The sequence below is a fragment of the Carassius gibelio genome, chromosome A1, assembly GCF_023724105.1.
Source record: "Carassius gibelio isolate Cgi1373 ecotype wild population from Czech Republic chromosome A1, carGib1.2-hapl.c, whole genome shotgun sequence".
Lineage (NCBI taxonomy): Eukaryota > Metazoa > Chordata > Actinopteri > Cypriniformes > Cyprinidae > Carassius > Carassius gibelio.
In genome coordinates this window covers 19,702,755-19,728,069 of record NC_068371.1, presented here as the reverse complement: position 1 = coordinate 19,728,069, position 25,315 = coordinate 19,702,755, and the positions used below count along the sequence as shown (strand labels likewise).

General features: G+C 38.5%; 1 long non-coding RNA gene across 2 annotated transcripts in view; it reads right to left on the bottom strand.

Moving 5' to 3' along the window:
• The window catches only part of LOC128017015 (uncharacterized), a 216,920-nt gene extending 191,855 nt beyond the window's left edge, over positions 1-25,065 (bottom strand). Inside the window, exons 1-4 of one of the 2 annotated variants that reach the window (XR_008184360.1) lie at positions 24,942-25,065; positions 21,662-22,227; positions 18,499-18,889; positions 2,433-2,527 (exon numbers count right to left, since the gene is read on the bottom strand). This is a non-coding gene — a long non-coding RNA (uncharacterized LOC128017015). Of the gene's footprint in view, positions 1-2,432; positions 2,528-18,498; positions 18,890-21,661; positions 22,771-24,941 lie in introns of those variants that run through there. The other variant, XR_008184346.1, reaches the window with a different exon arrangement.
• Between the last annotated feature and the right edge of the window lie 250 nt (positions 25,066-25,315).

Genomic DNA, 25,315 nt, shown 5'->3' with positions numbered 1-25,315 from the left:
AAGCCCTTTGCGATGTTAAATTGCGAAGATCTTTAGATTTCGTTAAAGGGCGTGTCCATGGTGGCCTGACAAATTTTGAAGTTTCGCCATGAAAAAGGAAGTTGCTGTAACTCAGACATACAATGTCCAATCTGCCCCAAACTTCACATGTTAGATAAAACTTCTGCCCTTAACAGATCTACATGCCCACTTTCAGTTATAGTCATAGCGCCACCTATTGGCAACAGGAAGTGACATGTTTTATGCTGCGACAAACTACTCCTATAATTTTTTTGAGATTAACATATATTTTGTGGTCAGTCTAATCTAAAGGCCTGTGCAATGTTAACTTTTGGAGATCTTGAGTTTTTGTTAAAGGCCGTTTCCATGGCGCCATGACAAAATTTGATGTCTTGCCACAGCAAGAGAAGTTGTTGTAACTCAAGCATAAAATGTTCAATCTTCCCCAAACTTCACATGTTCGATAAGAGTCCTGTCCTGAACACATCTGAAGGCCAATATTCCATTATAATGATAGCGCCACCTGCTGGCAACGGTAAGATTGGCACATATATGGGATATACTTTGATATATTCCACTTATATTTAGGACATTAAATGCATTTTTCTCAACGTTCACCTTTTTACTAAAGCAACACGATGGCGGTGAGCCCGGGTGCGAGGGCCCGTTCATCGCTGCTTGCAGCTTTAATTATTATTATTATTATTATTATTATTATTATTATTATTCTCCAAAATGAATCGCATTTTTGAGGGCCTAAACATGCTCGAAAAGTCATGAAACTTTGCACACACCTCAGAACTGGCGAAAATTTACGTCTGATATGGGTTTCAGAAGTGGGTGTGGCAAAATGGCTCAACAGCGCCACCTATACACGTTCAACGGTGTGCGCCTCGAGCTACGTTTCATGTACATGTATGAAAATCGGTATACACATGTAACTCTCCAATACCTACAAAAAAGTCTCTTGGAGCAAAATCCGAAACCCAACAGGAAGTCGGTTATTACTAATATTATGAGCAAATTTTGTGTCATTTTTGTCATTTCCATGCATTGTATTTTAACGAACTCCTCCTAGAGATTCATTCAGATCAACACCAAATTTGGTATGCCTAATCTGAAGGCCTTTGCGATGTTAAATTGCGAAGCTTTTGAGTTTTCGTTAATGGGCGTGTCCATGGCGGCCTGGCGAATTTCGATGATTCGCCATGAAACAGGAAGTTGCTATAACTCAGACATACAATGACCAATCTGCCCCAAACTTCACATGTTTGATGAGTCTCCTGACCTGAACAGATTGACATGCCCATATTCAGTTATAGTCATAGCGCCACCTATTGGCAACAGGAAGTGACATATTTTACACTGCGATGAACTACTCCTATAAATTTTATGACATCAATGTATTTTTTGTGGTCAGTCTAATCTAAAGGCCTGTGCGATGTTAAGTTGTGAAGATCTTGAGTTTTCGTTAAAAGGCGTGTCCATGGCGCCGTCACGAAGTTCGATGTCTCGCCATGGGAATAAAAGATGTTATAACTCAGGCATAAAATGTCCGATCTTCCCCAAACTTCACATGTGTGATAAGAGTCCTGGCCTGAACACATCTGAAGGCCAAAATTCCATCAGGTTTGGCAAAATGGCTCGATAGCGCCACCTATACACTTTCAACAGAGTGCGCCTCAAGCTATGTTTCACGTACATGTACAAACATCGGTATACACATGTAACACACCAATACCTACAAAAAAGTCTCTTGGTACGAAATCCGAATCCCAACAGGAAGTCGGTTATTTAGAATTTTCTCTGCAAAATTGGCGTTGTTTTTGCCATTTTCAGGGGTTGTACTTTAACGAACTCCTCCTAGAGATTTATTCAGATCAACACCAAACCTGGTCAGTGTAATCTTAAGCCCTTTGCGATGTTAAATTGCGAAGATCTTTAGATTTCGTTAAAGGGTGTGTCCATGGCGGCCTGACAAATTTCGATGTTTCGCCATGAAAAAGGAAGTTGCTGTAACTCAGACATACAATGTCCAATCTGCCCCAAACGTCACATGTTAGATAAAACTTCTGCCCTTAACAGATCTACATGCCCACATTCAGTTATAGTCATAGCGCCACCTATTGGCAACAGGAAGTGATATGTTTTACGCTGTGACAAACTACTCCTAGAAATTTTTTGACATCAATGTCTTTTTTGTGGTCAGTCTAATCTAAAGGCCTGTGCGATGTCAACTTTTGGAGATCTTGAGTTTTTGTTAAAGGGCATTTCCATGGTGCCATGACAAAATTTGATGTCTTGCCACAGCAAGAGAAGTTGTTGTAACTCAAGCATAAAATGTTCAATCTTCCCCAAACTTCACAAGTTTGATAAGAGTCCTGGCCTGAACACATCTGAAGGCCAATATTCCATTATAATGATAGCGCCACCTGCTGGCAACAGTAAGATTGGCACATATATGGGATATACTTTGATATATTCCACTTATATTTAGGACATTAAATGCATATTTCTCAACGTTCACCTTTTTACTAAAGCCACACGATGGCGGTGAGCCCGGGTGCGAGGGCCCGTTCATCGCTGCTTGCAGCTTTAATTAGGGCCCGAGCACCGATGGTGTGAGGACCCTCTTGGAATTGCTCCGTTTATTATTATTATTATTATTATTATTATTAGGGCTCAAGCCCAAAGGGCGAGAGGCCTATTGTTTTCCTTAGGATTATTTATTATTATTATTATTATTATTATTATTATTATTTATTTTTTTTTTTCCAACGTCTCGGGGGCTTTTGGGGCCCTTAACGTGCTTAAAAAGTCTTGAAAATTGGCACACAGATTGGAACCTGCGGCCATTAGGGCCGGGCAGAGACTGATACACGGGCGTGGCACAGGGGCTCTACAGCGCCCCCTGGAATATGGAGGGCCATATATCATACATTCTTGCTCGTAGACGTATGAAACTCGGTACACATATAAATCTCATCAATCCAAACAACTTTTGTATTGCATATCATAGGCTCCGCCCAACAGGAAGTTGGCTATTTAGGGTTTAGTATTCAAATTTTTCGTCAAAGTTGTGGGGGCTTTGGGGGTCCTTAACATACTCAAAAACTCTTGAAAATTTGCGCACACTTTGGAATCTGTGGCCTTTAGGAGCCTGCAGAGGCTGGGACCCGGGCGTGGCACAGGGGCTCTATGGGGCCCCCTGGAACACAGTCATAAATGTTGATGTATAGCTCACACATACTTGCACATATTCATATGAAACTCAGTACACATATAGATCTCATCGTGCCGAACAACTTTCATATTGCATGTCATAGGCTCCACCCAACAGGAAGTCAGCTATTTAGAGTTATGTAAAAAGCGCATGCTCTGGAATTTGAAATACTTGTCATAGGTTTTTTTCTCGATTGCCGCCAAACTCGGTCAACATGATCTCAAGACACTGGGGATGAAAAATTGCCAGGGGATTTTTGATATCTCGAACGGTTTGCTCGTGGCGAGGCGTTGAAATTATGGCGAGAAATGAGAAACAGGAAGTGTCTAATACCATCCACATACAGTTCCTGATTTTAATCAAACTTCATCAGATTATTCGTTGTATGATGTCGATCGCATATATGTGACTATTAGGAGTCAAAGTTATAGCGCCACCAACTGGCAGAAGGAAGTGTGTCATTTTCAAAATGATTTGAATTCAGCATCTTATTATTACTCGATTTGCTTCAAACTTCATCAGAATAATGTTAAAACACAGCCGATATAAATCTGCAAGGGGGATATTGATATCTAAAAAATTGTTGGCGTGGCAACATGTCAAACTGGAATACTTCTCAGGTGATTTTGAGGCAAATACCATACTTAGAATTTCACAAAACTCTGAACACACATCAGTATTTCTGATAGGAACTTAAATTGTGAATGGATTTTGGATAGCTTGAATGGTTTTGCCGTGGTGATTTTTTGAAATTACCTTACAAAGGGAATCATTATTGTATTTTTAAAATGCAGCTTCCAAACACGTCAAAGAATTTTTTCATACAGATGAAAAAGTCATTCTGAGGAAATATGCATAGTTTCAAGACTTTACAACACTGTATGGATAACAGAAAATTAAAAAACTCTCAGACATCTCATCTCACTCTGTCCCTCTGTTTGAGTATGTGTGCTTCAGACTTCCATTGTCTGAGAGAAATTGCGCCCCTACAGGTGCAATTACCGGACTTTTACTTTCACTTTTAAATCGGTTAAAAATACAAATAAATACTTAGATGTAATTCACACTGACAAGCTAAACCAACATATCTGATTATTACCGGTTCAGGGCTCATGGATAAATTATTTCTGGCCAGAGATACGTGAGAAATAGGAGAGATGAATCACCGCTGTGACCACGAGCGTCTGGAGTAAAGAGCTCAGAAAAAACTAATTTATTCCTGTTTTATAGCTTTTAAAAATAAATTATTACAGCGATATCACACAATCAACCAATTAGAACACACCAAGAGCTAAATTCAGATGTTTTTGAACTGTTTGTGTGAAAATGAAATATTTGTGGCTGCCTATCTGAAATCACGCCTCCGATCAGCGCTTACAGTGTCGAGCTCAAAACAAACGAATTTATTCTTGTTTAAGAGCTTTTTTAAATAAAACATTACCACAAATGCACACAATAAACCCATTGTAACACATCAAGAGGTAAATGCAGGTGTTTGTGACCCGTTTAAGTGCGCAAGACTATTTGAAAGCGCGACTGGCAGAATAACATATATCTCTCGAGCTGCAGGATTCTGGCTTTCGTCGTACGAACGAACACATAACGGACAAGATTATTTCAAAACACATAATAGCTTGGCTAATATAAACGAAAACAGCTGTGTGAACATAAACTGTTGAGAAATAAATCTGAAGTGGATCTACTGGATTTTAATATTAAGTGACCGCATATACCAGCTGCTTCTGTCTTCAATTTTAATCTATATAAAAAATGAAATTCATTCATCTTGGCTGCTTTTTTAATGTGTGTACGTATTTATTTATTTATTTATTATTTTGCTCTAACAAGAATTAATCTATATTTAATTAAATCAATTACATTTTATTTTACATTTGATTTGTCCATATCTGCATCTAAACGCCTAAAAACCTAAAACATGCTCTATTATACTATTGTTAGCAATTTCTTTATCGTCCAATTTATCTGGTGTACACACTTTTATTTTCATAATAAACTTGTTTGTTAGATTATACACAGTTACAGTGGTCTATAATAAATATTAACAGGTTTTATTCAAGCTGTTTAGAATGATTGCAGTAGGCTAATTTTTTTTAATGTAAATCAAAAAAAAAAAAAAAAAAAAAAAAAAAAAAAAAAACATTGGAAAACAATGACTGTTGTACTTTTTTATACATTTTGTATAATTTCATAGTTTATGCATTATAGTTATAAAACAAATAAATGTAGCCACTCACATAGAAATCTTAGGCCTTATCCTTTTCTGACAGTTTTAGGGATTTTTAAAAATCCTAAAAAACCCTAATTTGTGCTGCAAATAATAATTTCAAACTCAAAAAGTATATAGTCAGTTCATGCTTTATAAAGCCTTGTCCCAATATTAATAGTCAGTAGTAAGCAGTTTATAAATACAGCTATAAATAGCTTGTTTTTGGTTTATAAGCACATTTATTAAAAAGGAGAGTAAAGGATCAGTTATCTTCCTATGAAAAATAAAAGATAAAAATAAACAAACAACAACACAGATTGATACAGAACAGAAAAATAAATTTTAATGTGGATTTATGATAAAATCAGCCTGTAAATGAATTCATACTCCTCCTCATACTACTCCATACTCCTTTTTCAACATGATGCCAATATACTGAGATGTTAAATTGTGAATGGGTTTAGGATAGCTTAAATGGTGTTGCCATAGAGATTTATTAATGTAACATAAAAAAATACAATAGTTATTTTACTATATCTTTAAAATTTTTCATTCTAACTCTTCATAATTTTTTATATAAGTAGAAGTCCTCATTTGAAGGAAGCACAGTAAGTTTCATAGCTTTTTCATTTTCAAGAGCCAGCCTAAAATTAAAACTATCATAACTTATAAATCAAGCTTGCAATTCTTAGTACCAATAATGGTCACCAGAGGGAGCTATAGGATTACTTTTAAATAATTATTGTAGAAACGAGTATGATTTAAATAATTTATAGAAATCTTTCAAATAAAATAATATGTATTTTAGGAATTTTACTGATAAAAATGACCCTCACTTAATTAGAATAACAAGCTGAAGTATTGTGAACTGTATATTAAGAATAATTCTTTATAGGCTTTATGGACAGATACGTTTTGAGTGACTCTTGAAGGATCAGCACCACATCCTCTTTTACCACTGTTTAAAGAACTAATCTTACAGAACAGGTGTGAATGAATTTTGGATAGCTTGAATGGTTTTGTCGTGGTGATTTTTTGAAATAATAGTAAAAAAGGAACCAGTAAATGTCTTTTTATTTTTTTTAAAGTGCAGCTTCTAAACACTTGAAAAAAATGTACACATAAAAGACAAGTCATTCTGAGGCATATTTCCTCAGAATGACTGGTCTCATGACAATAGTTTCATGACTATACAACACTATATGGATGATAGAAAATAAAAAAACTATCATACATCTAATGTCACTCAGTCCCACTGTCACTGTGGGTAGTGTGTGTGTGTGTGTGTGTTTGTGTGTGTGTTAAGTGAATTAGGTGTGAAACTATCAGGGAGCATTTAGTCTCCAGCGCCAACATTTTACAGAACTGCCACTTTCCTGGAGTCTCCAGAATTACTCGGTGTCCGGCTCTGAGAGACTTAAGATCCCAAAAAATGATTTAATTAGAATACCATGAAGTATTGTGAAATACTATATATTAAAGCTTTATATATAGGCTTTATGAACAGATTAGAGTGACTCGTGAAGGACCAGCACCACCTCCTCTTGTTCGATGGTTTGAGGAGTATATCTTCCAGAATCCAGGATTAAGATTTAAGAGCTCATTTTTATTCCACCTCCTTTCCTGAAAGTCTGTCTCGCAGAATTGACTAAAAATTAATCTTCACATTATTTCCTAATTATTTTGCAATTCTTTTTGTCAGTTCTTCTTGACCTGTTTTTCTCTTCCAGCTTTCCTGGACTATTGTATAGCACTCATAAATGATTAAATAAAAAATAATGGTAGTTATTAAGATTGATATGGTTTGGAATTGGTAAAAAATGCTTGGAAAAAAATCACAATAAAACAATGTTTTAATGTTTAAGTTTGGAATATTAACTGACGTGAATGAATGCTATATAAACATTGTTCATGTTAACATAATGTTTATGAATGGAATCTTATTGTAAAGTGTTACTAAAGTTATATATATATATATTGTTCTGTGAATGTGATTTTAAAGTCTAGATGATTCGGATTAACCCTTTAACTGCCATATCCTTTAAAACCTCACTGCCAGAGGGATATTGTGAATGCATGTGCCCGCTGGGCACAGTTTACCTGATGCCACCGGGGTGGCGATGGCACTGGTGGCTTGAGCCCGCCATCGCTGCTTGCAGCTATATTTATTATTATTATTCTTCTTCTCCAAAATGAATCGCATTTTTGAGGGCCTAAACATGCTGCACACACCTCAGAACTGGCGAAAATTTACGTCTGATATGGGTTTCAGAAGTGGGTGTGGCAAAATGGCTCAACAGCGCCACCTATACACGTTCAACGGTGTGCGCCTCGAGCTACGTTTCATGTACATGTATGAAAATCGGTATACACATGTAACTCTCCAATACCTACAAAAAAGTCTCTTGGAGCAAAATCCGAAACCCAACAGGAAGTCGGTTATTACTAATATTATGAGCAAATTTTGTGTCATTTTTGTCATTTCCATGCGTTGTATTTTAACGAACTCCTCCTAGAGATTCATTCAGATCAACACCAAATTTGGTATGCCTAATCTGAAGGCCTTTGCGATGTTAAATTGCGAAGCTTTTGAGTTTTCGTTAATGGGCGTGTCCGTGGCGGCCTGGCGAATTTTGATGATTCGCCATGAAACAGGAAGTTGCTATAACTCAGACATACAATGACCAATCTGCCCCAAACTTCACATGTTTGATGAGACTCCTGACCTGAACAGACTGACATGCCCATATTTAGTTATAGTCATAGCGCCACCTATTGGCAACAGGAAGTGACATATTTTACACTGCGATGAACTACTCCTAGAAATTTTATGACATCAATGTATTTTTTGTGGTCAGTCTAATCTAAAGCCCTGTGCGATGTTAAGTTGTGAAGATCTTGAGTTTTCGTTAAAAGGCGTGTCCATGGCGCCGTCACGAAGTTCGATGTCTCACCATGGGAATAAAAGATGTTATAACTCAGGCATAAAATGTCCGATCTTCCCCAAACTTCACATGTGTGATAAGAGTCCTGGCCTGAACACATCTGAAGGCCAAAATTCCATCAGGTGTGGCAAAATGGCTCGATAACGCCACCTATACACTTTCAACAGAGTGCGCTTCGAGCTATGTTTCACGTACATGTACAAAAATCGGTATACACATGTAACACACCAATACCTACAAAAAAGTCTCTTTGTACGAAATCCGAATCCCAACAGGAAGTTGGTTATTTAGAATTTTCTCTGCAATATTGGCGTTGTTTTTGCCATTTTCAGGGGTTGTACTTTAACGAACTCCTCCTAGAGATTTATTCAGATCAACACCAAACCTGGTCAGTGTAATCTTAAGCCCTTTGCGATGTTAAATTGCGAAGATCTTTAGATTTCGTTAAAGGGCGTGTCCATGGTGGCCTGACAAATTTCGATGTTTCGCCATGAAAAAGGAAGTTGCTGTAACTCAGACATACAATGTCCAATCTGCCCCAAACTTCACATGTTAGATAAAACTTCTGCCCTTAACAGATCTACATGCCCACATTCAGTTATAGTCATAGCGCCACCTATTGGCAACAGGAAGTGACATGTTTTACGCTGCGACAAACTACTCCTATAATTTTTTTGAGATTAACATATATTTTGTGGTCAGTCTAATCTAAAGGCCTGTGCAATGTTAACTTTTGGAGATCTTGAGTTTTTGTTAAAGGGCGTTTCCATGGCGCCATGACAAAATTTGATGTCTTGCCACAGCAAGAGAAGTTGTTGTAACTCAAGCATAAAATGTTCAATCTTCCCCAAACTTCACATGTTCGATAAGAGTCCTGGCCTGAACACATCTGAAGGCCAATATTCCATTATAATGATAGCGCCACCTGCTGGCAACGGTAAGATTGGCACATATATGGGATATACTTTGATATATTCCACTTATATTTAGGACATTAAATGCATATTTCTCAACGTTCACCTTTTTACTAAAGCAACACGATGGCGGTGAGCCCGGGTGCGAGGGCCCGTTCATCGCTGCTTGCAGCTTTAATTATTATTATTATTCCGCTTCTCCAAAATCAATCGCATTTTTGAGGGCCTAAACATGCTCAAAAAGTCATGAAACTTTGCACACACCTCAGAACTGGTGAAAATTTACGTCTGATATGGGTTTCAGAAGTGGGCGTGGCAAAATCGCTTGACAGCGCCACCTATAGACGTTCAACGGTGTGCGTCTCGAGCTATGTTTCACGTACATGCACAAAAATTGGCACACACATGTAACACTCCAATACCAACAAAAAAGACTCTTGGACCAAAATTCTAAACCCAACAGGAAGTCGGTTATTTTTAATTTTATGAGAAAATTTTGTGTCATTTTTGTCATTTCCATGTGTTGTATTTTAATGAACTCCTCCTAGAGATTTATTCAGATCAACACCAAATTTGGTATGCCTAATCTAAAGGCCTTTGTGATGTTAAATTGCGAAGATTTTGAGTTTTCGTTAATGGGTGTTTCCGTGGCGGCCTGGTGAATTTCGTTGATTCGCCATGAAAAATGAAGTTGCTATAACTCAGACATACAATGTCCAATGTGCCCAATACTTCACATGTTTAATAAGACTACTGGCCTGAACATATTTACATGCCCATATTCAGTTATAGTCATAGCGCCACCTATTGGCAACAGGAAGTGTCATATTTTACGCTGTGACGAACTACTCCTAGTAATTTTTTGACATCAGTGTCTTTTTTGTGGTCAGTCTAATCTAAAGGCCTGTGCAATGTTAAATTTTGAAGATCTTGAGTTTTCATTAAAAGGCGTGTCCACGGCACCATGGCGAAGTTCGATGTCTCGCCATGTGAATAAAAGATGTTATAACTCAGGCATAAAATGTCCGATCTTCCCCAAACTTCACATGTGTGATAAGAGTCCTGACCTGAACAGATCTGCAGGCCAATATTCCACCGGGTGTAGCAGAATGGCTCGATAGCGCCACCTATACACTTTCAACGGAGTGTTCCTCGAGCTATGTTTCACGTACATGTACAAAAATTGGTACACACATGTAACTCACCAATATCTACAAAAAAGTCTCTTTGTACGAAATCCGAATCCCAACAGGAAGTCAGTTATTTTGAATTTTCCCTGCAAAATTGTTGTTTTTGCCATTTTCAGGGGTTGTAATTTAACGAACTCCTCCTAGAGATTTATTCAGATCAACAACAAACTTCGTCAGTGTAATCTAAAGCCATTTGCGATGTTAAATTGCGAAGGACTTGAGGTTTTGTTAAAGGGCGTGTCCATGGCGGCCTGACAAATTTCGATGTTTCGCCATGAAAAAGGAAGTTGCTGTAACTCAGACATACAATGTCCAATCTGCCCCAAACTTCACATGTTGGATGAGACTCTTGACCTGAACAGATCTACATGCTCATATTCAGTTATAGTCATAGCGCCACCTATTGGCAACAGGAAGTGTCATATTTTACACTTTGACAGACTCTTTCTAGAAATTTTATGACATCAATGTCTTTGTTGTGGTCAGTCTAATCTAAAGACCTGTGTGATGTTTAGTTGTGAAGATCTTGAGTTTTTGTTAAAAGGCTCGCAATGGGAATAAAAGATGTTATAACTCGGGCATAACATGTCCGATCTCGATCAAACTTCACATCTGTGATAAGGGTCCTGGCCTGAACAGATCTGAAGGCCAATATTCCATCGGGTGTGGCAAAATGGCTCGATAGCGCCACCTATACACTTTCAACGGAGTGCGTATTCACTTTCAACGGAGTGCGTCTCGAGCTATGTTTCATGAACATGTACAAAAATCGGTACACACATGTAACACACCAATATCCATGAAAAAGTCTGTTGATACGAAATCCGAATCCCAACAGGAAGTCAGTTATTTAGAATTTTCTCTGCAAAATTGGCGTTGTTTTTGCCATTTTCAGGGGTTGTACTTTAACAAACTCCTCCTAGAGATTTATTCAGATCAACAGCAAACTTGGTCAGTTAAATCTAAAGGCCTTTGCGATGTTAAATTGCGAAGATCTTGAGGTTTCGATAAAGGGCGTGTCCATGGCGGCCTGACAAAATTCGATGTTTCGCCATGAAAAGGGAAGTTGCTGTAACTCAGACATACAATTTCCAATCTGCCCCAAACTTCACATGTTAGATAAGACTTCTACCCTTAAAAGATCGACATGCCCATATTCAGGTAAAGTCATAGCGCCACCTGCTGGCAACAGGAAGTGACATGTTTTACGCTGCGACAAACTACTCCTATAATTTTTTTGAGATTAATGTATTTTTTGTGGTCAGTCTAATCTAAAGGCCTGTGCAATGTTAACTTGTGGAAATCTTGAGTTTTTGTTAAAGGGTGAATCCAAGGCGCCATGACAAATTTCGATGTCTCGCCACAGTAAGAGAAGTAGTTGTAACTCAGGCATAATTTGTTCGATCTTCCCCAAACTTCACATGTTCGATAAGAGTCCTGCCCTGAACACATCTGAAGGCCAATATTCCATTATAATGATAGCACAACCTACTGGCAACAGGAAGATTGGCACATATATGGAATAAACTTTGATATATTCCACTTATATTTATGAGTTTAAATGCATATTTCTCACCATTCACCTATTTACTAAAGCCACTTGCTGCCGGTGAGCCCGGGTGCGAGGGCCAGTTCATTGCTGCTTGCAGCTTTAACTAGCCTTTAATTACCCTCTTGGAATTGCTCCGTTTATTATTATTATTATTATTATTATTATTATTATTATTCTCCAAAATGAATCGCATTTTTGAGGGCCTAAACATGCTCGAAAAGTCATGAAACTTTGCACACACCTCAGAACTGGCGAAAATGTACGTCTGATATGGGTTTCAGAAGTGGGTATGGCACAATGGCTCAACAGTGCCACCTATACACGTTCAACGGTGTGCGCCTCGAGCTACGTTTCATGTACATGTATGAAAATCGGTATACACATGTAACTCTCCAATACCTACAAAAAAGTCTCTTGGAGCAAAATCCGAAACCCAACAGGAAGTCGGTTATTTCTAATATTATGAGCAAATTTTGTGTCATTTTTGTCATTTCCATGCGTTGTATTTTAACGAACTCCTCCTAGAGATTCATTCAGATAAACACCAAATTTGGTATGCCTAATCTAAGGGCCTTTGCAATGTTAAATTGCGAAGCTTTTGAGTTTTCCTTGAAGGGCGTGTCCGTGGCGGCCTGGCGAATTTCGATGATTCGCCATGAAACAGGAAGTTGCTATAACTCAGACATACAATGACCAATCTGCCCCAAACTTCACATGTTTGATGAGTCTCCTGACCTGAACAGTTTGACATGACCATATTCAGTTATAGTCATAGCGCCACCTATTGGCAACAGGAAGTGACATATTTTACGCTGCGACAAACTACTCATAGAAATAGTATGACATCAATGTCTTTTTTGTGGTCAGTCTAATCTAAAGGCCTGTGCAATGTTAAATTGTGGAGATCTTGAGTTTTTGTTAAAGGGCGTGTCCATAATGCCATGACAAAATTTGATGTCTCGCCACAGCAAGAGAAGTTGTTGTAACTCAGGCATAAAATGTTCGATCTTTCCTAATCTTTACATGTTCGATAAGTGTCCTGCCCTGAACACATCTGAAGCCCAATATTCCATTATAATGATAGCACCACCTGCTGTCAATAGGAAGATTGGCATATATATGGAATAAACATTGATATGTTCTACTTATACTTATGAGTTTAAATGCATAGTTCTCACCGTTCACCTATTCACTAAAGCCACTCGCTGCCGGTGAGCCCGGGTGCGAGGGCCCGTTAAAGCTTGCAGCTTTAATTAGGGCTCAAGCCTGGAGGGCGAGAGCCCTATTGTTTTCCTTAGGATTATTTTTTTTTTTTTCTTTATTCTTCTAATTTTTTTCCAAGGTTTCGGGGGCTTTTGGGGTCCTTAACATGCTCAAAAACTCTTGAAAATTGGCACACACCTCACCTTGGAACCTGCGGCCATTAGGGCTGGGCAGAGTCTGATACAGGGGCGTGGCACAGGGGCTCTACAGCGCCCCCTGTATTACTGAGGGCCATATATCATGCATACTTGCACGTATACATATGAAACTTGGTACATATATATAACTCATCAAACCAAACAACTTTCACACTGCATGTCATAAGCTCCGCCCAACAGGAAGTTGGCTATTTAGGGTTTTATGAAAAACACATGCTCTGGAATTTGATATACTCCTCTGAGGAACTCCACCCTTTCACCACAAAACTCGGTGAACTCAAGACATTGGGGATGCTAAATTGCGAAGAGATTTTTGATATCTCGAACGGTTTGCCCGTGGCGAGGCGTTGAAATTATGGCGAGAAATGAGAAACAGGAAATGTCTAATAACATCCACATACATTTCCTGAATTTGATCAAACTTAATTGGTTTGTTCATTGTATGATACCGATCATATATATGTGACTATTAGGAGTCAAAGTTATAGCGCCACCAACTGGCAGCAGGAAGTGAATCATTTTCAAAACACTTTGAATTCAGCATCTTATTTTTACTTGATTTGCTTCAAACTTCATCAGAATAATGACAAAACAAGGCCGAAGAAAATCTGTTGTGGGGATATTTATATCTAATATAGTGTTGCCATGGCAACGTGTCAAACTTGAATGTTCTGTTCTGGTGATTTTTAGGCAGATAACAACCTCAGATTTACATGAAACTCGAAACAGATATCAGTATTAAAGATAGCTAGACCATGGCAAAAGCTTTTAAAAGGGCGTGGAAGAGGCACTCTATAGCGCCACCTTTTGTCAAAAGTGGGGGGATTAGTTTTAGCTACAGACACCAAACTTGGTACATAAATTGTTCTTATCAAGACGGACAACTTTCTAATTCACAGTCATAAGCTACAACCAACAGGAAGTTGGCTATTTTGACTTGAATATTGATTTTTGAGAATATTCTTTTGTGAATTAATGCATACTCCTCACAGTGGAAGTACACTATACACACCAAACTTTGTCTACATGAAGAAAAAACATCGAGGAACTTAAATTGCGAATGAATTTTGGATAGCTTGAACGGTTTTGGCGTGGTGATTTTTTGAAATAACAGTAAAAAGTGAAACATTAATCGTCTTGTATTTTTAAATTGCAGCTTCCAAACCTTTAAAAAACATTTTTCATTTAGAAAACCAGTGATTCTGAGGAAATATGCATAGTTTCATGACTTTACAGCATTGTATGATTAAAAGAAAATTAAAAAACTGTCAGACATCTGATCTCACTCTGTCACTCTGTGTGAGGAATGTATGTGTGCTGACTGTGTGTCTGTGTGTGTGTGAGTGTGAGTGGGGGAGGGGTGTGAGCTGAGTGGCAGACAGACAGACAGACAGACAGACAGACAGACAGACAGACAGAGAGAGAGAGAGAGAGACTTAAACATCTCTTTAATCACCAGAATAAAACTGGTGATATATATATATATATATATATATATATATATATATATATATATATATATATATATTGCATTTGTTTATATTTCATTTTTGTAAATAACTGAATTAATAAATGATAAAAAGATCCTTAAAAAAGTATGAAAATTCAATGATTGAACTTTATAGATGTGCTCAAGAACAAAACATTTATAGCTCTATTTATTAAATACTTAATAATGCCTATGAAAGGAGTGCTATTATGCTGTTTCACACTTTCAACTTTAGTTAATCTGTAATGTTGTTGTTTCAGCATAAAAAAGTTCTGCAAAGATTCAAAGCTCAAAGTCCAATTCAATAGGAGAAATTTTATTTAACAAAAATCACATTTAAAAAATAACAACGAACAACATGTTTGGATTACAACAAATATTTTCCAGAATTTGTGATATCACAAATACGGACGAATGGGATGTAAATTGGTTGAGCTGCACTAGAGAAGGCAACGAGTGTGACATATACGTAGTTGACCTTGAAGACTGGAAAAGAAAAAAACTCCTTATATTCAGGTGTGAAGAATTATTAGGCATTTTTCCATTACTGATAAAATGAGCCAAAAACAAAGGTTTAACTCAGACTGAAAATCCAAAATTATTAGATCCCCATGAGAAATATTCTAAATAAGTACAGTACAGTAATTGCAGAGTTAAGACATGACCACTGGACAGCAAAATGCTTACTGGGTCACAGGGGTCAGAAAAAAAACAAGTGGAGAAGAACAGAAACACATTTACTGGAAAATAATTAATAATTAAAGTGAAGAATTAGATGTAAAACTATCAGGGAGCATTTAGTCTACAGTACCACAATTTTTCAGAGCTGCAACTTTCCTGGAGTCTCCAGAATTACAAGTTGTCAGGTTCTGAGAGACTTAAAAGATCCCAAAAATGACTTAATTAGAATAGCATGAAGTATTGTGAAATACTATATATTGAGACTTTATATATAGGCTTTATGAACAGATGGGTTCTGAGTGACTCTTTTACGACACTTTGAGGAATATATCTTCCAGAATCTGGCATTAGATTTAGGAGCTTATTTTTTATTCCATCTCCTATCCTGAAAGGTCTGTCTTGCAGAATTGACTAAAAATTAATCTTCACATTAATTCTTAATTCTTTTGCTATTCTTTTTGTCATTTCTTCTCTGTTTTTTTTTTCTTCTGCCCCCGTGACCCAGTCACCATTTTTTGTCCAATGGTCAAGTCTTAACCTAATTATTGTTAATTATTTTAAAATAATTATTGTTCATGTTAACATAGTTAATGTTTATGAATAAAATATTATTGTAAAGTGTTATTAAAGTTATATATATGGTTCTGTGAATGTGATTTCAAAGTCTAGATGATTCGGATTAACCCTTTAACTGCCGTATCCCTTAAAATCTGACTGCCAGAAGGCTATTGTGAATGCATGTGCCCGCTGAGCACAATTTACCTGATGCCACAGTGGTGGCGTTGCACTGATGGCTTGAGCCCGCCATCACTGCTTGCAGCTATATTTAGGGCCCGAGCACCGATGGTGTGAGGACCCTCTTGGAAATGCTCCGTTTATTATTATTATTAGGGCCCGAGCACCGATGGTGTGAGGACCCTCTTGGAATTGCTCCGTTTATTATTATTATTATTATTATTATTATTATTATTATTATTATTATTAGGGCCCGAGCACCGATGGTGTGAGGACCCTCTTGGAATTGCTCCGTTTATTATTATTATTATTATTACGCTTCTCCAAAATGAATCGCATTTTTGAGGACCTAAACATGCTCAAAAAGTCATGAAACTTTGCACACAGCTCAGAACTGGCGAAAATTTACGTCTGATATGGGTTTCAGAAGTGGGTGTGGCAAAATGGCTCGACAGCGCCACCTATAGACGTTCAACGGTGTGCGCCTCGAGCTATGTTTCACGTACATGCATGTAAATTGGCACACATATGTAACACACCAATACCTACAAAAAAGACTCTTGGACCAAAATTCTAAACCCAACAGGAAGTTGGTTATTTTTAATTTTATGAGCAAATGTTCTGTCATTTTTGTCATTTCCATGCGTTGTATTTTAACAAACTCCTCCTAGAGATTTATTCAGATCAACACCAAATTTGGTATGCCTAATCTAAAGGCCTTTGCGATGTTAAATTGCGAAGATTTTGAGTTTTCGTTAATGGGCGTGTCCGTGGCAGCCTGTCGAATTTCGTTGATTCGCCATGAAAAATGAAGTTGCTATAACTCCGACATGCAATGTCCAATGTGCCCAATACTTCACATGTTTAATAAGACTCCTGGCCTGAACATATTTACATGCCCATATTCAGTTATAACCATAGCGCCACCTATAGGCAACAGGAAGTGACATATTTTACACTTCGACAGACTACTCCTAGAAATGTTTTGACATCAATGTCTTTTTTATGGTCAGTCTAATCTAAAGGCCTGTGCGATGTTAAGTTTTGAAGATCTTGAGTTTTCGTTAAAAGGCGTGTCCATGGCGCCGTCACGAAGTTCGATGTCTCGCCAAGGGAATAAAAGATGTTATAACTCAGGCATAAAATGTCCGATCTTCCCCAAACTTCACATGTGTGATAAGAGTCCTGGCCTGAACACATCTGAAGGCCAAAATTCCATCAGGTGTGGCAAAATGGCTCGATAGCGCCACCTAATACACTTTCAACAGAGTGCGCCTCGAGCTATGTTTCACGTACATGTACAAACATCGGTATACACATGTAACACACCAATATCTACAAAAAAGTCTCCTGGTACGAAATCCGAATCCCAACAGGAAGTCGGTTTTTTAGAATTTTCTCTGCAAAATTGGCGTTGTTTTTGCCATTTTCAGGGGTTGTACTTTAACAAACTCCTCCTAGAGATTTATTCAGATCAACACCAAACCTGGTCAGTGTAATCTTAAGCCCTTTGCGATGTTAAATTGCGAAGATCTTTAGATTTCGTTAAAGGGCGTGTCCATGGTGGCCTGACAAATTTCGATGTTTCGCCATCAAAAAGGAAGTTGCTGTAACTCAGACATACAATGTCCAATCTGCCCCAAACTTCACATGTTAGATAAGACTTCTGCCCTTAACAGATCTACATGCCCACATTCAGTTATAGTCATAGCGCCACCTATTGGCAACAGGAAGTGACATGTTTTACGCTGCGACAAACTACTCCTATAATTTTTTTAAGATTAACATATATTTTGTGGTCAGTCTAATCTAAAGGCCTGTGCAATGTTAACTTTTGGAGATCTTGAGTTTTTGTTAAAGGGCGTTTCCATGGCGCCATGACAAAATTTGATGTCTTGCCACAGCAAGAGAAGTTGTTGTAACTCAAGCATAAAATGTTCAATCTTCCCCAAACTTCAAATGTTTGATAAGATTCCTGGCCTGAACACATCTGAAGGCCAATATTCCATTATAATGATAGCGCCACCTGCTGGCAACGGTAAGATTGGCACATATATGGGATATACTTTGATATATTCCACTTATATTTAGGACATTAAATGCATATTTCTCAACGTTCACCTTTTTACTAAAGCAACACGATGGCGGTGAGCCCGGGTGCGAGGGCCCGTTCATCGCTGCTTGCAGCTTTAATTAGGGCCCGAGCACTGAGGTGCGAGGACCCTCTTGTATCTGCTTTGTTTTTTATTAGGGCCCGAGCACCGAGGTGCGAGGACCCTCTTGTATCTGCTTTGTTTATTATTATTATTATTATTATTATTATTATTATTATTATTATTATTATTATTATTATTATTATTCTTCTTCTTCTTCTCCCGAATGAATCGCATTTTTGAGGGCTTTAACATGCTCAAAAAGTCATGAAACTTTGCACACGCGTCAAACCTGGTGAAAATTTTCGTCTGATATAGGATTCAGAAGAGGGTGTGGCAAAATGGCTCGACAGCGCCACCTATACCAAGAAAATCAACAGCCTTCCAGCTATGTTTCAAGTACATGCACGAAAATTGGCACACATATGTAACACACCAATACCTACAAAAAAGACTCTTGGAGCGAAATTCTAAACCCAACAGGAAGTCGGTTATTTTTAATATTATGAGCAAATTTTGTGTAATTTTGGTAATTTCCATGTGTTGTATTTTAACGAACTCCTCCTAGAGAGTTCTTCAAATCAACACCAAATTTGGTATGCCTAATCTAAAGGCCTTTGCGATGTTAAATTGTGAAGATCTTGAGTTTTCGTTGAGGGCGTGTCCGTGGCGGCCTGGCGAATTTCGATGATTCGCCATGAAAAATGAAGTTGCTATAACTCACACATACAATGTCCAATCTGCCCCAAATTTCACATGTTTGATGAGACTCCAAACCTGAACAGATTGACATGCCCATATTCAGTTATAGTCATAGCGCCACCTATTGGCAACAGGAAGTGACATATTTTACGCTGCGACAAACTACTCCTAGAAATTTTATGACATCAATGTCTTTTTTGTGGTCAGTCTAATCTAAAGGCCTGTGCGATGTTCAGTTGTGAAGATCTTGAGTTTTCGTTAAAAGGCTTGTTCATGGCGCCGCGACGAAGTTCGATGTCTCGCCATGGGAATAAAAGATGTTATAACTCAGGCATAAAATGTCCGATCTTCCCCAAACTTCACATGTGTGATAAGAATCCTGGCCTGAACAGATCTGCAGGCCAATATTCCACCGGGTGTGGCAGAATGGCTCTATAGCGCCACCTGTACACTTTCAACGGAGTGCGCCTCGAGCTATGTTTCACGTACATGTACATAAATCGGTACACACATGTAACACACCAATATCTACAAAAAAGTCTCTTGGTACGAAATCCAAATCCCAACAGGAAGTCAGTTATTTCGAATTTTCTCTGCAAAATTAGTGTTGTTTTGGCCATTTTCAGGGGTTGTATTTTAACGAACTAATCCTAGAGATTTATTCAGATCAACACCAAACTTGGTCAGTGTAATCTAAAGCCATTTGTGATGTTAAATTGTGAAGGACTTGAGGTTTCGTTAAAGGGCGTGTCCATGGCGGCCTGACAAATTTCAATGTTTCGCCATGAAAAAGGAAGTTGCTGTAACTCAGACATACAATGTCCAATCTGCCCCAAACTTCACATGTTGGATGAGACTCTTGACCTGAACAGATCTATATGCCCATATTCAGTTATAGTCATAGCGCCACCTATTGGCAACAGGAGGTGACATATTTTACACTGTGACAGACTATTTCTAGAAATTGTATGACATCAATGTCTTTTTTGTGGTCAGTCTTATCTAAAGACCTGTGTGATGTTTAGTTGTGAAGATCTTGAGTTTTTGTTAAAAGGCGTTTCCATGGCGCCATGACGAAGTTCGATGTCTCGTCATGGGAATAAAAGATGTTATAACTCAGGCATAAAGTGTCCGATCTTGCCCAAACTTCACATGTGTGATAAGGGTCCTGGCCTGAACAGATCTGAAGGCCAATATTCCATTGGGTGTGGCAAAATGGCTCGAAAGCGCCACCTATAAACTTTCAACGGAGTGCATATGCACATTCAATGGAGTGCGCCTCGAGCTATTTTTCACGTACATGTACAAAAGTCGGTACACACATGTAACACACCAATACCTACAAAAAAGTCTCTTGGTACGAAATCCGAATCCCATCAGGAAGTTGGTTATTTAGAATTTTCTCTGCAAAATTGGCGTTGTTTTTGCCATTTTCAGGGGTTGTACTTTAACAAACTACTCCTAGAGATATATTCAGATCAACACCAAACTTGGTCAGTTAAATCTAAAGGTATTTGCGATGTTAGATTGCAAAGATTTTGAGGTTTCGTTAAAGGGCGTGTCCATGGCGGCCTGACAAATTTCGATGTTTCGCCATGAAAAAGGAAGTTGCTGTTACTCAGACTTACAATGTCCAATCTGCCCCAAACTTCACATGTTAGATAAGACTTCTGCCCTTAACAGATATACATGCCCATATTCAGTTATAGTCATAGCGCCACCTGCTGGCAACAGGAAGTGACATGTTGTATGCTGTGACAAACTACTCCTAGAATTTTTTTGAGATTAATGTATTTTTTGTAGTCAGTATAATCTAAAGGCCTGTGCAATGTTAACTTGTGGAGATCTTAAGTTTTTGTTAAAGGGCATGTCCATGGCGTCATGACAAATTTTGATATCTCGCCACAGCAAGAGAAGTTGTTGTAACTCAGGCATAATTTGTTCGATCTTCCCCAAACTTCACATGTTCGATAAGAGTCCTGCCCTGAACACATCTGAAGGCCAATAGTCCATTATAATGAGAGCACCACCTACTGGCAACACAAAGAATGGCACAAATATGGAGTAAACCTTGATATATTCCACTTATATTTATGAGTTTAAATGCATGCTTCTCACCGTTCACCTATTTACTAAAGCCACTCGCTGCCGGTGAGCCCGGGTGCGAGGGCCCGTTCATCGCTGCTTGCAGCTTTAAATAGGGCCCGAGCACCGAGGTGCGAGTACCCTCTTGTATCTGCTTTGTTTATTATTATTATTATTATTATTATTATTATTATTATTCTTCTTTTCCCGAATGAATCGCATTTTTGAGGGCTTTAACATGCTCAAAAAGTCATGAAACTTTGCACACGTGTCAAACCTGGTGAAAATTTTCGTCTGATATAGGATTCAGAAGAGGGTGTGGCAAAATGGCTCGACAGCGCCACCTATACTAAGAAAATCAACAGCCTTCCGGCTATGTTTCACGTACATGCACGAAAATTGGCACACATATGTAACACACCAATACCTACAAAAAAGACTCTTGGAGCAAAATTCTAAACCCAACAGGAAGTCGGTTATTTTTAATATTATGAGCAAATTTTGTGTAATTTTGGTCATTTCCATGTGTTGTATTTTAACGAACTCCTCCTAGAGATTTCTTCAAATCAACACCAAATTTGTTATGCCTAATCTAAAGGCCTTTGCGATGTTAAATTGCGAAGATCTTGAGTTTTCGTCGAAGGGCGTGTCCGTGGCGGCCTGGCGAATTTCGATGATTCGCCATGAAAAATGAAGTTGCTATTACTCAGACATACAATGTCCAATCTGCCCCAAACTTCACATGTTTGATGAGACTCTGAACCTGAACATATTGACATGCGCATATTCAGTTATAGTCATAGCGCCACCTATTGGCAACAGGAAGTGACATATTTTTACACTGTGACAGACTATTTCTAGAAATTTTATGACATCAATGTCTTTTTTGTGGTCAGTCTAATCTAAAGACCTGTGTGATGTTTAGTTGTGAAGATCTTGAGTTTTTGTTAAAAGGCGTGTCCATGGCGCCGTGACGAAGTTCGATGTCTCGTCATGGGAATAAAAGATGTTATAACTCAGGCATAAAGTGTCCGATCTTGCCCAAACTTCACATGTGTGATAAGGGTCCTGGCCTGAACAGATCTGAAGGCCAATATTCCATCGGGTGTGGCAAAATGGCTCGATAGCGCCACCTATAAACTTTCAACGGAGTGCATATGCACATTCAATGGAGTGCGCCTCGAGCTATTTTTCACATACATGTACAAAAATCGGTACACACATGTAACACACCAATACCTACAAAAAAGTCCAATGTTACGAAATCCGAATCCCATCAGGAAGTCGGTTATTTAGAATTTTCTCTGCAAAATTGGCGTTGTTTTTGCCATTTTCAGGGGTTGTACTTTAACAAACTACTCCTAGAGATTTATTCAGATCAACACAAATCTTGGTCAGTGTAATCTAAAGGCGTTTGCGATGTTAAATTGTGAAGATTTTGAGGTTTCGTTAAAGGGCGTGTCCATGGCGGCCTGACAAAATTCGATGTTTCGCCATGAAAAAGGAAGTTGCTGTTACTCAGACTTACAAATGTCCAATCTGCCCCAAACTTCACATGTTAGATAAGAAATCTGCCCTTAACAGATCTACATGCCCATATTCAGTTATAGTCATAGCGCCACCTGCTGGCAACAGGAAGTGACATGGTGTATGCTGTGACAAACTATTCCTAGAATTTTTTTGAGATTAATGTAGTTTTTGTGGTCAGTCTAATCTAAAGGCCTGTGCAATGTTAACTTTTGGAGATCTTGAGTTTTTGTTAAAGGGCATGTCCATGGCGTCATGACAAATTTTGATGTCTCGCCACAGCAAGAGAAGTTGTTGTAACTCAGGCATAATTTGTTCGATCTTCCCCAAACTTCACATGTTCGATAAGAGTCCTGCCTTGAACACATCTGAAGGGCAATATTCCATTATAATGATAGCGCCACCTACTGGCAGACGGAAGATTGTCATATATATGGAATAAACATTAATATATTTTACTTATATATATGGGTTTAATTGCATATTTCTCACCGTTCACCTTTATACTAAAGCCACTCGCTGCCGGTGAGCCCGGGTGCGAGGGCCCGTTCATCGCTGCTTGCAGCTTTAATTATTATTATTCTTCTTTTTCTTCTTCTTCTTCTCCCGAATGAATCGCATTTTTGAGGGCTTTAACATGCTCAAAAAGTCATGAAACTTTGCACACGCGTCAAACCTGGTGAAAATTTTCGTCTGATATAGGATTCAGAAGAGGGTGTGGCAAAATGGCTCGACAGCGCCACCTATACCAAGAAAATCAACAGCCTTCCAGCTATGTTTCACGTACATGCACGAAAATTGGCACACATATGTAACACACCAATACCTACAAAAAAGACTCTTGGAGCGAAATTCTAAACCCAACAGGAAGTCGGTTATTTTTAATATTATGAGCATATTTTGTGTAATTTTGGTCATTTCCATGTGTTGTATTTTAACGAACTCCTCCTAGAGAGTTCTTCAAATCAACACCAAATTTGGTATGCCTAATCTAAAGGCCTTTGCGATGTTAAATTGCGAAGATCTTGAGTTTTCATTGAAGGGCGTGCCCGTGGCGGCCTGGCGAATTTCGATGATTCGCCATGAAAAATGAAGTTGCTATAACTCACACATACAATGTCCAATCTGCCCCAAACTTCACATGTTTGATGAGACTCCGAACCTGAACAGATTGACATGCCCATATTCAGTTATAGTCATAGCGCCACCTATTGGCAACAGGAAGTGACATATTTTACGCTGCGACGAACTACTCCTACAAATTTTATGACATCAATGTCTTTTTTGTGGTCAGTCTAATCTAAAGGCCTGTGCAATGTTCAGTTGTGAAGATCTTGAGTTTTCGTTAAAAGGCTTGTTCATGGCGCCGTCACGAAGTTCGATGTCTCACCATGTGAATAAAAGATGTTATAACTCAGGCATAAAATGTCAGATCTTCCCCAAACTTCACATGTGTGATAAGAGTCCTGACCTGAACAGATCTGATGGCCAATATTCCACCGGGTGTGGCAGAATGGCTCTATAGTGCCACCTATACACTTTCAACGGAGTGAGCCTCAAGCTATGTTTCACGTACATGTACAAAAATTGGTACACGTATGTAACACTCCAATACCTACAAAAAAGTCTCTTGGTACGAAATCCGAATCCCAACAGGAAGTCAGTTATTTCGAATTTTCCCTTCAAAATTGGTGTTGTTTTTGCCATTTTCAGGGGTTGTACTTTAATGAACTCCTACTAGAGATTTATTCAGATCAACACCAAACTTGGTCAGTGTAATCTAAAGCCCTTTGTGATATTAAATTGCGAAGGACTTGAGGTTTCGTTAAAGGGCGGGTCCATGGCGGCCTGACAAATTTCGATGTTTCGCCATGAAAAAGGAAGTTGCTGTAACTCAGACATACAATGTCCAATCTACCCCAAACTTCACATGTTGGATAAGACTCTTGACCTGAACAGATCTACATGCCAATATTCAGTTATAGTCATAGCGCCACCTATTGGCAAAAGGAAGTTACATATTTTACACTGCGACAAACTACTCCTAGAAATTTTATGACATCAATGTCTTTTTTGTTGTCAGTCTAATCTAAAGACCTGTGTGATGTTTAGTTGTGAAGATCTTGAGTTTTTGTTAAAAGGTGTGTCCATGGCGCCGTGATGAAGTTCGATGTCTCGCCATGGGAATAAAAGATGTTATAACTCAGGCATAAAATGTCCGATCTTGCCCAAACTTCACTTGTGTGATAAGGGTCCTGGCCTGAACAGATCTGAAGGCCAATATTCCATCGAGTGTGGCAAAATGGCTCGATAGCGCCACCTATACACTTTCAACGGAGTGCATATACACTTTAAACGGAGTGCGCCTCGAGCTATGTTTCACGTACATGTACAAAAATCGGTACACACATGTAACACACCAATATCTACAAAAAAGTATCTTGGTACGAAATCCGAATCCCAACAGGAAG